General features: G+C 35.4%; 1 protein-coding gene and 1 pseudogene across 6 annotated transcripts in view; one reads left to right on the top strand and one right to left on the bottom strand.

Moving 5' to 3' along the window:
• TCF12 (transcription factor 12) overlaps positions 1-16,497 on the top strand; it is a 353,080-nt gene that overhangs the window by 40,106 nt on the left and 296,477 nt on the right. The window lies entirely within an intron of this gene.
• On the bottom strand, positions 5,996-6,398 carry LOC100469931 (annotated as a pseudogene).

Genomic DNA, 16,497 nt, shown 5'->3' with positions numbered 1-16,497 from the left:
CAGAAGCCCTAATGAATTGGAAATGAACTGCATTCATTAATATGTGTGTATTTAAATAATTTTCCATGAGCCTGTCTGGTCTCTTAGACAAAGTTTACAAAGAAGAATTAAACGCTCGTAGTCTGCATATTGGAAAAAAAAATCTTTTAACTTTCCTTAAAGTGAACGTTTCTTTGAAGCAGATTTAATTTGTATCAATGTGTCAAGGCCAGTGTTTTTCACTCCCTGTAGAATTAGTTTTGATATTGTAATGAAAATCGATTGCAAAAGATAAATTCAGCATTTAAATACTCTTTACTCTGAGTTTTATTTTCTAGGGATACAAATAGTTCTTAAAATTGGGGTTATTTTCAGAATCTTAGCAAGTCATTGACTTCATCACACTTTTTCAGTGCTTGATTTTTGGATTTTATCGTTATGGTATTTGCTGTTAACCCGAGAACTGCTTGAGCGTAGAAAGCACAGCTTACTCTATTTGGGAATGTGGGGCAGTAGAAATTGAGTGTAGATGAAAAAGTAATTCCTTTAGGTCAGAAGTATTTTCCATCTGGAAACATATACTTGAACTCTGGCTGTGATTTTTCACATGTGCCATTTATTAGCAGATATATTCTTTATGAAATTTTGGCAGAGTATACTTTACAGCCTCTACCTTTCAGAGCCTGTACTCTTTCTTCCTAAGGAAAGCTTTAATTCTAGGCAGAATTTAGTTTTGTTTGTTTAAATAAGGTGTTAAATCTTCACTCAGGGTAGGGGACATTCTTAACCAAGGGATCACATCTGTATTTTTATTTATATATTTTTTTAGGAAAGTGTTTTGAGATATATGAAAAGGGAGAAATCATTGATCAAATTTGACTTGGACTCAGGATTTTATTTAATTGGCTTTCATACTTTAGGACATCTGCTTTATAATATGAAAGGAGGTTCCCACCCACAATATTCTCTCCTCCTTCTTAGATGCAGCTGTTTATTTTGAAGTAACTGGTTCTCCATGAATTGGCAGATACTGTTGATACCTTGTATTACAGCAAGTAAAAATTGTTATGACTGTGACACAGGATATTCCCTATGCCTTGAAGAGGAAATAGGCTGAGGTTGAACATTGTTCATGTATGTATCATAGGGTGCTGCTAACTTGGTTCCCTGAGAACATGAGATTGCCATAGCAACAAAGGCTCTTTCAAGGCAGAAATCTTGGCAGAGCGGTCAGGTCTTTTGAAGTGCTGGGTGTGTTGATAGGAAAGGATCCAGTCAGCAGTAAGCATACAACGTAGGCCAGCACAAGGAAAATAAGCATTTAGTTTTTAGCTTTAACTTGAAAGCAAATATATTTTGAGTTTCCCCCCATGCTAATCTTAGCTCCAAACAAATATTTATATGAGGTTTTCTTTTCACATGTATGCTGTTTCAAGAACATAAGTTTCCAGCCATGTGCTGTGTGATGTTTTGGCTGGCCTGAGATTGTCTCAATTTTTGGAAAAACCAGTGTGGTGTAATGCATTCTAATATTAATGCATTTTGGTAGTAAAAACAGAGTAGATAAAAATCATTAAAAATTACTCAGTTCAGAATTTGGTCTTTTTAAAAACTACTAAAAAGCAAAAGTAAATCTTCAAACTCCATGATTTGCCTACTGTTCTCAGGATCCTTATTTTACCTAACCAACTTTCTCTCTGTTCTACACCCTGCATCTCAGCCTTCATCATGGTTTTGCTCTTGTGGCTGTTCTTGCAGCTTCTTGTTTCTGTGTTTCTGTGTTGTGTGCTAGACTTATTTTCTTTCTTTTTTTTTTTTTTAAAGATTTTTTTTTTTTTAATTTATTTGACAGAGACAGAGACAGCCAGCGAGAGAGGGAACACAGGCAGGGGGAGTGGGAGAGGAAGAAGCAGGCTCACAGCGGAGGAGCCTGATGTGGGGCTCGATCCCATAACGCCAGGATCACGCCCTGAGCCGAAGGCAAACGCTTAACCGCTATGCCACCCAGGCGCCCCTAGACTTATTTTCTTAATAAGCTTTTTGTTGCTAGGAATTGTGTCCTGTACTCTTGTGCCTTTTAAGAAAAGACCCGACACGTGGTTAGGACCTAGTAAAAGCTAGTTTATTGAAATAATGTTGATCAAAAAATCATATTCAAATAATAGACTATTTAGCCTTTTAATAGGTTGTATATGTAGTCACCGTAGATAGTGTATATCTTGAGGATACTGTGTTATTTTTAATGCTTGATTCCAGGATGGATAATCATTTGTATAGATTTTTTCCTGACCATACTTCTTCATCTACACTGATGAACCCAGAAATGATTTGGATGACTACTTTCTCAATCCTCCCAAGAATGATATATAACTCGTATCATTTTAGATGCCTAGGAGGGAAGTTAATTCAGTACATACAATGAATGACTTAGGGTACGAGGGATTAATTCTTATGTGGAATCACATTTGGAAATGGGATGTATATGTCATTTCTATATTATATTCAGTTACCTCATCTGTGGATGACTTGTTTGAATTTTTCCATATGGTACTTTTACTGTTCTCTTCTATTATGTCTTTTTCTGAGAAATAAAAGCTGATAAAACTTTTAAGGAAAGCCATTCCAGGGACCAGGTAGAAGTTTTGCTGTTTTGATTTATTAGAAGCTATTGAAATGATAACTCTGTTTTAAGCATGGCTACTGTCTGCAAATGTAAAATACAGTTCCTACTTTTTAGACTAGTTGAAAAGGGAAAACTTTTGGTATTAAAGAAACTTGAAAAAAATTTTCTCCCTCTAACCTAAGAATGAAGAGGAAGATAAAATCTAGCTGCTGAATCAGATATTTAAGATTATTTTCTCCCATCTGAAAAAGAATCCATTGGTTATTTGCATGCATTTTATACCAAGAAATGTTAAATTTCGTCCTTTATTTTTAAAAGTAATTATTCATTAAAGGAGTATCTAAAGTACATAATCAAGTTCAAAATTCACATTTAGCTTTTTGATTTTGTTTACTGAGCAGGCTTAGGGGAAATGCTCAGGGCCTTAGCGGGGGTCTAAGGTCTTTTGGGGCAGATAAAACTTGGGATATTCCCTATTCACAGGATAGTTATTATTCCCTTAATACAAGTGTAGTAAAGAAGCTCTTGGAATTAGCTGATAGAGAAAATGATTTGACAGTTGAGGATTTACATATCATTTGTCACTATTTCTGATAGTATAAGTTATATTCAGTTAAATTTTCTTGAAGAAGCAACACTTTTAGTCATTTTTGAATAAAATCTTTATAAAATATATTATGAGTTTTATTGTTTTCTTAAAGCTTACCGGATATCTAGCTTTATCAGGGTTATAGTCATGCATATTTCTTGTACTTTGCTCTAATACAGGGATATTTATTATGATGAAGGTTGATAGGATTATTTGGTTGTGTGGGAATCTTTTTCTGATTTCTGTGCATGTATATATGTGACATTTTTATTTTTTATTTCCTTATTACCTATAGTAATTTCTTAGCTTGTCAGTTTTTAGCAGGACCGAGCAATTTTTGGCTTTTATTATGCTGTATAGTCTATTTGGTTCTATAATCTAACCTGCTAAAAACTGATTAGGATTAATGAGATAGGTAAGTTGGAAAGTCTCTTGTTAAAAGCAAGAGACTCAGTTGGTATATTGAAAATAAGCCAGGGAATGATTTTCACCTCTCTTGTGAGGAAGAGTGCATGAGCTTTATTTAAGCTTTTTTCCTAGCTCATTTCTCTGTTTACCCCTGGGTATAGTTGATTGCAGTCACTTGATATGTGGCTATGAGATATATAGACTGTTGTGATTTCTCCTTCAAGTGGCTTTGATATTAAAAGCAATTTATTAAACTTTTTTCTTTCATATAGTACCAAATTTGAAAAAACAAAGTAAATGATTTATATATATTAAATGTATCTGAATATGAACTCAACCAATTGAATTAAAGCTGTATCAAGTACTTAGTGAATAACATGTTTTTGGCATGAAACGGATTAAGTTGATTTGGATTTATAATTATTGATAGTTATTACTTCATTAAACTCTAATATGCCCTAAGGAACATTCTTTTGAATACCTTCTAGCCTTTTCTGGTGTGAAGAAGCCTTTTTGTAAATGTAAAGGAAAATAAAGAATATTTAAATCATCCCTTTCAGTTATTGAGAGTAGAGATTCAGTTGCCCAGTTAAATACTTGTAGAGGACATTCTTTGGTACTGGATGAAGCATAGTTTACTAATATGATGGGTTCTTGTAGTCCCTGAAACTTGTGGCTACTGTATGAACCTTTTTAAAACTTCAGTTTCCTTTCATTCTTCTGTTTGTCAATCTGTCTAGTTCACTGAGTGAGGTGGATAGAGCTGTTGCTGCCAAGGCCCAGATGTGCCTTTTCCTCGCTATGGCATTCTTGGCTTTTTGCTGAGTTTTATGTATAAGGGAGTAGGCCAAGTTCATGGGAGAGGAAGTAGGGAACCAACCGATAGGACTTGTTCTGGGTTCAAAAAAAGTTCATAAAGGGAGAGAGGATATTCATTACCTAGGATGGGTGGGGAGGGGCACTACTGCAGGTGTTTGAGTTCAGCCTCATTGCAGTGAGAGAAGGAGATCCAGTATCAGGGCACATACTCTATCCATTGGAGCTCTTCTTATCTGAGAAAGTTAAACACAGTAACTGTAGTGGAATTGCTTTAAAAAAAAAAAAAAAGAAAGTGAGTGTTGTTTCATATTAAGCTAGTTAAGTGGAGGAATTTCTTTTTTAGCTAGATTAAAAAAATATCAATTTTTTGAGCTACTCAGTGGTTACTTAAATGAGAATATAAATTTGATCCCTATTGGGGCACCTGGCTGGTTCAGTCGATAGAACGTATGACTCTTGATCTCAGGGTCATGAGTTCGAGCCCCATATTGGGTGTAGAGATGACATAAATAAATGAATAAATTAAAAAAATAATTTTGATTCTATTTTTTTACCTTGTGTTTAATTAGGAATAGTTGAAAAAGCTGGCTTCCATTATTTTCTTTTAGATCTATTCATTATATTACTTTTAGAACATGAACCAAGAGAAGTCAGATTGCTTTTCATTCAATTTGAAACAAATAGGAGCCATTTGGAAGTGCAACAGCATGGCTTTGACTTTTACTCTGACTGAATTGAAAAGCCATTGTAGGGAATGATATCTCATTTAATGTTAAAGGGGATCACCCTGGTCGTTGTGTAGAGAATAGGGTAGAAAGCACAGACGTGTTAGGAGGCTAAGAACATGTGGTTAAATTTGAACTACACTGAAGGTAGAACTGATGCAACAGAAAGAATAGTTACTCTTAATCGAGAATGGAGAAGACTAAAGGAGTAGGTTCATTTTTTTTTTTAATCAACATATGCTGGTTGCTTTAATTTTTCACTTTAAAGACGAGACCTAAATCAAAACCTTTGAACTTATATTTTTCAACCTGAAAGAGTCAAAGTATAGCTACAGTTCTAAAATAGCATCAATAAAGTCCAGTATTATTCTTATGAGTATTAATGGGCTATACTGAAACAAGGTGTAAAATATAAATCTCTTACTTTGAACTTAATTTGAAGTGTTGCCACTGAAATCAGTTACAGATGTTTATTCTTAAAGATGCTACAATGAAGGTTGGAGACTCAAATGCTGATAATAATTATTTAAAATTTAATTTATGGAATATTCAGATAATAGGTTTAAGTGGATCCTGTAGACAGTTTTGAAATATTTAGTAGCAATAATTTTTTAAAGACATAGAAAGCTATTGTTTTATATAATTGGGCGTTTTAAAATCATGTCTCTTTCATGCTTTCAGTTGTCACATGGTCATTAAGCAAAGACCCAAATAATTTCAAATGACCACAGATACTATTTAGGCAAAAATTCTCATGTGTCAGTACTTTTAATGTTGTGTACATCAAATTATACTGAAAAGATGACTATAAACAACATGCAACCCCTCTATTTTCATGAAGAGCACAACAGATTACAGTAAACCGAGTTTATGTTCCACCATCAAGTATAGTTCTCCCATTAGTTTACTTTGTGATAGGTCAAGAATATCTTCAAATCCAGCAGTCCCATCATTACCCTTCAAAATACCCAATGAAAGGTTTGATCTTGGAAGAAATGGAAGATGCTGAATCTGCTGCACTGCCTTGAATGTTGTTTGTAACTTTAGTGGAGCAAATAGACCATGGATGTTTCTCAGTGTGGAAAAATTCATTTTATCTTGGTTGAGCTGAAATTTTTTTCTGATAGTTCAAGAAGATGCTTGGGTGAAAGTTCATTTTTCACACAAGGAAAACCTTTTCAAAGAAGATCACGGTTCAAAGTTCAGTGATTGGAATACTGTCTGTTAACTGAGATCTAAGTCCTCTGGCATTCATGTTCAGCTTGCTCTGTGAGTAGCCTAGTTCATTTTTTTAGAAAAAGGATTGGGAATCCACTTTTAGACATGTTAAATACCTATTAGACATCCAGTTGGAGATACTAGTAGGTAATGTCTTTAAAGTGGATTTTGCTTTTGTGGGAAAGATAGAAAAGAGGCTGTAGGTGTGTGATGATGGGGAGAGGTAAGTGGGTCAGAAGTAGTTTTTAATTTTTTTTTAAAGATTTTATTTATTTATTCGACAGAGAGATAGAAACAGCCAGCGAGAGAGGGAACACAAGCAGGGAGAGTGGGAGGAAGAAGCAGGCTCGTAGCGGAAGAGCCTGATGTGGGGCTCGATCCCATAACGCCGGGATCACGCCCTGAGCCGAAGGCAGACGCTTAACTGCTGTGCCACCCAGGCGCCCCTAGTTTTTAATTTTTTATCTCTTTTGAGAGTTAATATAACATGTTTATAGGATCATGGAAGTGAGTTAGTGGAGAGAAAAAGAACTGGTATTACTGGAGGAAGAGGAAGAATTTGTTGAGCTAAGAGGAGGATAGATCAAATGCACAGGTGGAGGGAATAGGCTTGGCTAAGAACAAGGGCAGCTCATGGTAGCAGGAGAGAAAGTGAAGTGCATTAAATTATCAGTATGATTCATATTTTAGAAATATAGAAGTGTATATACTGTTACAGTCTTCACTACCATCTCTCTACATGACTTTTATTACATCTAATAATAAACCTGTTAATATCATGATAAAATTTGTATTGAAAGGTGTGGAGGAGCTATAAAATGTTACTACTTAAAGTTAAGAAAACTTGAAATATATTTAATTACCTTATTTTGGCCTTCATACAAAGTCAGTGTCTGTCTCTGTGGTTATTAATAGACAAAAATTTTAAGGTGATATTTGTAAATCACATCCTTAGCTTGCTTACATAACTAGTGTAAGTAATCATTGTCAGTTTTATGTGATTAGACCAGTTAGTTTTAGCGTGGCCACTTAATGGTGACTGACTAGATGTGGTGTAAGTTTCTTTTTAAGTTAGATATACAATGGAAGAAATCTTAAACTGCAACTAGTCTGTCTCATTTTGCAAGTTAGATTTTTGTTTAATATCATGCAGACAGAACAATGTAATAGAATAGGAAAAATGAGATAGAGACGCGAGAACATGTGATAATTTGGCACGTGATAAATCTGGCACCTCAGAGCACAGTGATAAAATGGGCTTTTTAAGTAATGGTTAACCACTTGGAAAAAAGGTGAAATTAAATTCATACTTCATATCATACAGAAAAATAAACTGCAAATGGATCAGAGATCTCAATGTAAAGAATGAAACTTTACAGATATGAGCAGAAAACATGGTTTTTTTCTATGACTCAAAATCTAGATGCAACAACAGGAAAGGCTCATAAATTTGACTCTGTAAAAATATAAATTAAGACTTTTGTATGGCAAAAACAAGAACACCCACTAATAACAAAGTCAATAGAAGATACAGACTGTAAGAAAATATTTGCATTATCTATCACAGATAAAGGACTAATATGCCTCCTATATGTAGAACGTTTAAAAATAGAGGGTGAAAAGACCAAATTGAAAAAGATGCAATAAGCAAAAGAAATGGACAGTTTTCACAAAAAGCTGTAAGATGTTTCCTTATTTGAAAAGATACTTTCACTTACAATAAGAGAAGTCCAAGTTAAAATTGACACCAAGATGCCACTTGTCACTTGAGATTGGTAGAAATTTTAAAGTACAGCCGCATATTCCGTTAGCTGTGAGGAAAGAGGTATTTTCATACTTTGTTGATGGCAGTGCATACTAGTATTTTGATATGATTGTACCCCAGTTTGGTGCAGGACAGCTCAAGAAGTGACTTCCTGCCAGAGCAACAGGGCAAGGTAAGAGAAGTGTTTATTATTATCGGAGGCACTTTGGGGCATACATCTGACCACTTCAGTCAGTCCCTTCTTCTCCCCACAAATTCCTGAGATCAGAAAGAGGTGGGGGGTGCCTGGGTGGCTCAGTCGTTAAGCGTCTGCCTTCGGCTCAGGGCGTGATCCTGGCGTTCTGGGATCGAGCCCCACATCGGGCTGCTCCGCTGGAGGCCTGCTTCTTCCTCTCCCACTCCCCTTGTGTTCCCTCTCTCGCTGGCTGTCTCTGTCTCTGTCAAATAAATAAATAAAATCTTTAAAAAAAAAAAAAAAGGTGGGAATTCCCACCCTTACTTCACGTTTTAGGCCTACCTTAAACCTTTATGGTCTCTCCTACCAAGACTGGCTTGTGAGAGGCTAAAGGCATCTGTTTGTTAAGGAATACACATAATCCTTTCCCAAGACAGCAGGACTACAGCAACCGGTTTTTGATTACAGGAAACTGAGTATTCACTAACTCTGTCTTGTATTCCTTTGGTAGCAAGTCACAGTCTCTCTTTCAAGGTTAATGTATTCATCAGGCATGTGAGAACAAAGGTCATGTGATTGGAAAGACCAAAATTATTCAACAATTAAATAAAATTGTCCTCCTTAACTGTGGTTTTGCTTTAAGCATGCATTATATGTATGTGTGAAGAGAAATGTTTTGGGGACGTTTAATCTGTGGAATATATCAAAAAGCATATGTACTTAGAATGAATAGAAACTATTATAGTCTATATAATACAAACTTTCTGCATTAACTCACAACCATTATATCCTGTACTCTTGTGTGTATTCATTGCTGATTAATATTTATATCAGTCATGCCACAAGGAAAGTTAACTAATCTGAGCTCAACAGTGCCCTGATTATATGTCATCACATTCAGAATTCGTTTGTTTGTGCATGTTTATTAGAGCTGCAATAGAAGGTGACGTGGCAATTTATAATAATAAAAATCAAGTTAAGAGATGAATTGTGTTATTGGTGGCAATGTAAAATGGTGCAAACTGCTTTGGAAAACAGCATGGCAGTTCCTCAAAAGGTTAATCAGAGAGTTACCATATGACTTAGCAATTCCACTCCTAAGTATATACCCATTAGAGCTGAGAACGTGTCCACTCAAAAACTTGTACATAAGTATTTATAGCAGTATTATTTATAACAGCCAAAAAATAAGCCAGAGGTCTGTCACCTGATCAACGTATAAAGCGTTGTATATCGATACAATGGAGTATTATTTGGCGATAGAAAAATATACTGATACATGCTAGATGTACTTTGAAATAGATAAACTTTGAAAATATGCTAAGTGAAAGAAACCGTGACAAAAGTTCACATTATTACATGATTCCTTTATATGAAATGTCCAGAATAGGCAAATCTGTAAAGATAGAAAATAGATTAGTGGTTACCGAGGCCTGGGGCAGGGCAGATAATGGGCAGTTGATTGGAGGGGAAAAGGAAAGGGCCTGTGAATGGATTGAATTTCTTGGAGGTACTGTGTGATGAAAATGTTCTAAAATTTGATAGTGGTTATTTGATGGTTGCACAGCCGTGAATATATTAACTATTGAATTGTACACTTTAAATATGTGAATTGTGTGGTATGTGAATTATTTGAAGTTGTTATAAAAGCAGTGAGTTACCTTTGTGTAGGGACTAATAGTAAATTTTTTTCCCCATCACTAAAATGTCTGTGACCCATTCCTGTGCATAGCTCGTGAGAACACAAGAGAAGGAAAAAGAAAAGAGAGAAGGGACTTTATCTAACAAAACTACATTTACATTTACTTTTTCTTTTAAGATTTTATTTATTTGAGAGAGACACAGAGAGGGAGAGAGAGAGAGAGCGCCTGAGCAGGGGAGAGGGGCAGAGGGAGGGGAAAAAAGCAGGCTCCTTGCTGAGCAGGGAGCCTGAGGCAGGGCTCCATCCCAGGACCCTGGGATCATGACCTGAGCCAAAGGCAGCCGCTTACCCGACTGAGCCACCCAGGCACCCTGCATTTACTTTTTTTTTTTTTTTTTTTTAAAAGATTTTTTTTTTTTATTCGACAGAGATAGAGACAGCCAGTGAGAGAGGGAACACAAGCAGGGGGAGTGGGAGAGGAAGAAGCAGGCTCATAGCAGAGGAGCCTGATGTGGGGCTCGATCCCATAACGCCGGGATCACGCCCTGAGCCGAAGGCAGACGCTTAACCGCTGTGCCACCCAGGCGCCCCTGCATTTACTTTTTGACCCAGCAATTGCACTTCTGGCAGTTTACCCTGAAGATCCAGCAATACAAGTATACATATGGACAAGATTATTCATTGCAGCGTTATTTGTAATTGCAAAATACTGGAAACAACCTACATGTCAATACAGAAGAAAGTGATTAAACTGTAGTGCATCCACACACCATACAGGTAGGTATAGTAAAGGGTGAGCCAACCTCTGTGAATTGATAAGGAGTGATTTCTAGGATTGTATGTTTAAGTACTCAAGCAAAGTACAAAAGAGCAACCATACTATATATATATATATGAATTTATTTCATTTTTTTTTAAAGATTTTATTTATTTATTTGACAGAGACAGGCAGCGAGAGAGGGAACACAAGCAGGGGGAGTGGGAGAGGAAGAAGCAGGCTCATAGTGGAGGAGCCTGATGTGGGGCTCAATCCCAGAACGCCGGGATCACGCCCTGAGCCGAAGGCAGATGCTTAATGACTGCGCCACCCAGGCGCCCCGATTTCATACATTTCTATACCAACTTCCCTTGCACAGATTTTCCTGGATGATACTTAGTCAATAAATTTATCATTGACTAAACTTGCTAGGTAAGATAAATTATGAGATTATTTAGATGCTATTTTTGTTTTTGTAGTTGAGCCATTTACAGAATATATTTATTAAATACATTTGCTAAAATATTAGACTTCTGGCTGTTTAGTTGTAAATAGTAGTGACCTCCTTAAAATATATTTGGTTTAATTTTGTAAAGGTTCCTTCAAATTTTCTTTTAAGAAAAATGTTTGCAATATTGATAAAATGTTAGTGAAGGACCTCCTGTAGCAAACATTTTTAGCTTTCCTGCAAGTGGAAAACATGTCCATAGCTATCTTTTGTGATTAATAGATTAAATTCATTTTGACATTTGGATTTATGTACCAGAATCTAGCTTGTGGCCATGATCTAAATAATAATTAGGATATGGTAACGGGTCATTTAAAATAGTAGTAATAAATATGCTTTTATCTGTACTTGACAAAATATAGTCTAAAGCAAGAATTAAAGATGGATTGGAATTTGCTAGTAAACCCTACTTTTAAAATTATATTAGAAATATATAATTATATATGGTTATAATCATACAACCATACTTTGCATATAATCATACAACTATACTGTGAGGAAAAAAAAGTGTGATCTGTAGGTATTTTAATGATTGTCAATAAATGATGCAATAATTGAATTTTGGTGATTTCAAGTTACTAGAATCCATCCTAAAAATTTTTGAATTACCTAATAAAATCTGCTTTTCTCTACAATCTATGTGAAAATGTTGAAATATGTAGTAACAAAAAACAGGCTTTTTGTTTTCTACTATTTGATATGAGGCAATTCTAAGCATTTATGGCAGTTAACTGACAAATAGCCAATTGCAGATAACAATTTTGATAAAAGTTTAGAATTCAGTTTTTAAAAAAGTTTTTTTTTTGGCATCTACATTAAGGTCTCTACACATTAATTTCTCATTAAAAGTAATCAGAGATACTTGGTAAAAATGGCCAATCTTCTATTTGAGGCAGGAAATTTTCAAAATAAGCCTGAAACATCTTGACTTACGAGATAATAAGGAAGCTTCAAAGACTACAGAGTCTTGTCAAAAAGACTCAGGGTCCAATTTGAAGAGCTTTCTACTGGCTAAAAATGGGACAATTTGAGCTTTAATAAGGATAATATCTACAGTAGATGAAGACACAACATGTATATTTAAGTACATGAGTTCATAATGACTCCTAAAAAATTACTGGTCGTACTGGTGGGGGATGCAAATAAACCAATCATTATTTTTAAAAGTGGAAAGATTTGAATGTTTATCTTGTCATTTCTCTAAAATCACTACCATTGGGCAACTAAATAGTAGATGAAAAGTTTCTTCTTATAGAACTATTCTAGCTAACATACGAGAAAGGAATTATAAAATTAAAGTATCACCATTTTTGTAGGCCCTAATCAATTAACAAATATAATTGAACATTGTGGATACTCACACCAGGGACGGACAGCCAGGACATTTGCCTCCTAATATCAGACAAAATACTACCCAAGGAGTAGTCTTGCTCACCACCCCCAGAAAAAAATAATTGAACTTCAGACTGAGAAAACATCTAAATTCAACTACTAACTTATAGAAAAAGCAGCAGAGGAAGATGTTAAATAATAGCAAGTAGATATAATAGAAAAATCTAGACTGTAGTAAACGTCATAGAACAACTTACCAGTTTCTTTCCTCTCCCCCATAAAAATCTCAAAGAGAAAACGTGAAGGGGGACACTTTTTAAAATTTAAAATGATTAAAATGACATAAAATTAAAAATTCAAATTCTCATTTGCACTAGCCACCTTTCAGGTGCTCAACAGCCACATGTGGCCAGTGGCTACCATATTGGACACTGCAAATATATAACATTTATGTTATTGCAAAAAGTTCCGTTGGATAGGTAAATTAGTTTCATGGGCTTCCACAACAAATTATCACAAACTGGGTGGCATAAAATAACAAATTTATTCCCTGACAGTGCTGGAGGCCAGAAGTTAAAAATTAAGGTGTTGTTGGCAGTGCCACACTCCCTTTGAAGGCTCTAGGGGAGTATACTTCTGCCTCTTCTGGCTTCTTTTGGCACTTTAATGTTTCTTGGTTTATGGCAGCATACCTCTAGTCTCTGCCCCCACGTTTGCGTAGCCTTTTCCCCTATGTCTCAGTGTCTCAGATTTCTCTCTCCTTTTTCTTATAAGGACTCCAGAGTTTGGATTTAGGGCCCATTCTAAATCCAGCATGGTCTTATCTTGAGATTTTTAACTACATCTGCAAAGACCCTATTTCCAAATAAGGTCACATTCACAGGTATCGGATGTTAAGTCTTGGACATAATTTTTTGGGGAGAAATAATTTTAATGCACTACAGTTGTGCTACTAAAAATTAAAAGGGGTTGAAGAGACGTATCAAGCAGACACAATGCCTGGACTTTATTTGGATCCTGATGCGAACAAACAGATGATTGTATATTTGAATGCTGGATATTCATATTAATAAGTTTTTGTTGACTCTTTCCTGTAACAATGATACTGTGATTATGTTTAAAGAAAGAGCCTTTATTTTTTAGAGGTACAGCAGTATTTACAGTTGAGATGAAATGTTATATTGGAGGGTCTTCAAAATAATACAGAAATGAGAAAGTGGGGAGGTATACAGATCAGGGGCTATAAGCCACACCCTACTGAGCTTGCAGCCTATTTAGTAAATAAAGTTTTATGGGAACATAGCCACACCCATCATTTACATACAGTCTATGGCTGCTTTTGGGATACAGAGGCAGAATTGAGTGATTGGAACAGAGACCCATGGGCCTACAAAATCCTGAAATATTTACTGTGTGGCATTTTATGGAAAGTTTGTTGACCCCTGGTACAGATGAAACAAGGTAGGACACAAATTGACAATACTTAAAACCTTTTTATATATGTTTGAAATTTTCCATATGTTAAAATTTCTGAAAAAATAATTTTGACTATTGGTCTGATTTTAGAGTAGGAAAGAACTAAGCCTAAAAAAGAAAAACTCAGGGTGCCTGAGTGGCTCAGTCGTTAAGCATCTGCCATCAGCTCAGGTCATGGTCCCAGGGTCCTGGGATTGAGTCCCACATCGGGCGCCCGGCTCATCAGGGAGTCTGTCTCCTTCTGCCTTTCCCGCCTGCTCATGATCTCCTTCTTTCTCTCTCTCTCAAATAAATAAATAAAGTCTTAAAAAAAAAAACAAAACAAAACTCAAAGGAAAAATACGAAAAGATTTTATTCTATAAAAAAAATTCTGTCATTTGTAATATTCTGTCCAAGTCTGAAATGAATACGGTAAGATGTTAACATCTGGGTGGTGGCTACATGAGTTTTATATTATTTTGTATTTATATGCTAGTATATTTTTAATTAAAAAAAGCCTAACTATGTATAAATCTAAGTTAAAAAGACAAAGTACACATTTGGGAAAGTATTTCAAGTGTATAACAATGGGTTGAGAGCCTTAATACATACAGAGCCTTTAAAGAGTTGGCAAGGAAAAAAAAATCTCCCTGTTTAGAAATAAAGGACACATAGGTGGTATTTGCAAAAGAAAGGCAACTGGCCAAGGTGCATATGGGAAATATGGTTTAAAAGAGAGAGAGACCATAATTAGAAAATGGCTAATTAAAAATATTGGACACTCTTAGAATAAAGACTATATATATGTAGAGAGAGAGGGTTGGCAAGGAGGAGGGAGGGAGACTGAGAGAAAGTAAACTAAAAGTATACATATATAGTTAAGATGGTAACTTTGTTGTTTTCTGTGAGTATTTTGTCCAATTAAGTTATTTTGAATGTAATATTTTAGAGTAAGCTGAAGTTTGTAAAATTCAACAAATAGAAAAAGGATAATCGATTTTTGGTAATTGAGTTTATTGGGTTATTAACTGTTAGAAATTTGTTTGTACATGTGTTTAACATCTTGTCTATACTGATTGTTGAGATACTTCTCTAGAGGTTCTTAAACTTTGGCACACATCAGAATCACCTAGAGGGCTTGTTAAAACAAATACTGCTTGACCCCATCCCCAGAGTTTTTGGTTCAGTGTATTTGGGTTGGGGCAGAGGATTTGTTTTTCTAACAAGTTCCCCTGTGATCTGATGCTGCTGGTTGAGGAAACCTACTTTGATAGCCACTGCTCTAAAATTAAAAAGAGAACAGAAAAGATATATTTATGTGTAGCAACTAAGATCTGTCTTTGGTGCACAAGGAACTTTTCTCAGTTTATGAGCAGTTAAATGTATGGAAAAAACATTCGTTTTATAGAGAATCATTTGGAACATTTAGCCTTCTGTTTGTAACTTACACAGCTTTGATAGATATAGGTGGTGATTTCATTGGTTTAGGTCTAGCTTTTCTAAATAAAACCGGTCCCGTTGTAGTGGTAGTTTATCAAATAGAGTTATTTAGATGGATGAGAGTGAACTTCAAAGTAAGTGGAAATAGTGAAAAGACCAAGTGGTGTAAAGAAAAAGTGTGATTCTCCTCATATAAAACTAAGCAGGCAAAACAAAACAATACATTGTTAGGGAAACATAGTTTTGGTAAAATTATTTTCATATAGCAAGGGAATGATAAAGCTTAATTCACTGTTGTGGTTACCTCCTAGGGGATAATATACATATAAATATTCTTTTTTAAGAGTATTAAGACTAATAAAATACTTAAGTAAAATGCTCTATTTCCTTCATAGGAAAAAAATCTGAATAAGAATAAAACTCCTTGGCAATTCTGGGCCTTTTCTGGTTCCACACAAATTTAAGGGCTGTTTGTTCCAGTTCTTTGAAAAATGTCATTGGTATTTTGATCGGGATAGCATTGAAAGTGTAGATTGCTCTGCGTAGCATGGACATTTTAACTATGTTAATTCTTCCGATCCATGAGCATGGAGTATTTTTCCATCTTCTTGTGTCGTCTTCAATGTCTTTCAAGAGTGATTTGTAGTTTCTAGAACATAGATCCTTTACGTCTCTGGTTAATTCCAAGATAACGTATGATTTTTGGTGCTATTGTAAATGGGATGGATTCCCTCATTTCTCTTTCTTCAGTCTCATTGTTCGTGTATAGGAATGCAACTGATTTCTGAGCATTGATTTTGTATCCTGCCACATCACTGAATTGCTCTATAACTTCTAGTAGTTTGGGGGTGGATTCTTTTGGGTTTCCATATAGAGTATCATGTCATCTGTGAAGAGAGGCAGTTCTCAACATTTGCTGCAACATGGATGGCACTGGAGGAGATAATGCTAAGTGAAATAAGTCAAGCAGAGAAAGACAATTATCATATGGTTTCACTCATCCATGGAACATAAGAATAGGAAGATCGGTAGGAGAAGAAAGGGATAAAGAAAGGGGGGGG

This window comes from Ailuropoda melanoleuca, chromosome 5 (assembly GCF_002007445.2).
Source record: "Ailuropoda melanoleuca isolate Jingjing chromosome 5, ASM200744v2, whole genome shotgun sequence".
NCBI lineage: Eukaryota > Metazoa > Chordata > Mammalia > Carnivora > Ursidae > Ailuropoda > Ailuropoda melanoleuca.
The sequence above is the reverse complement of the archived record's forward strand: the minus strand, read 5'-3'. Positions and strand labels throughout refer to the sequence as shown.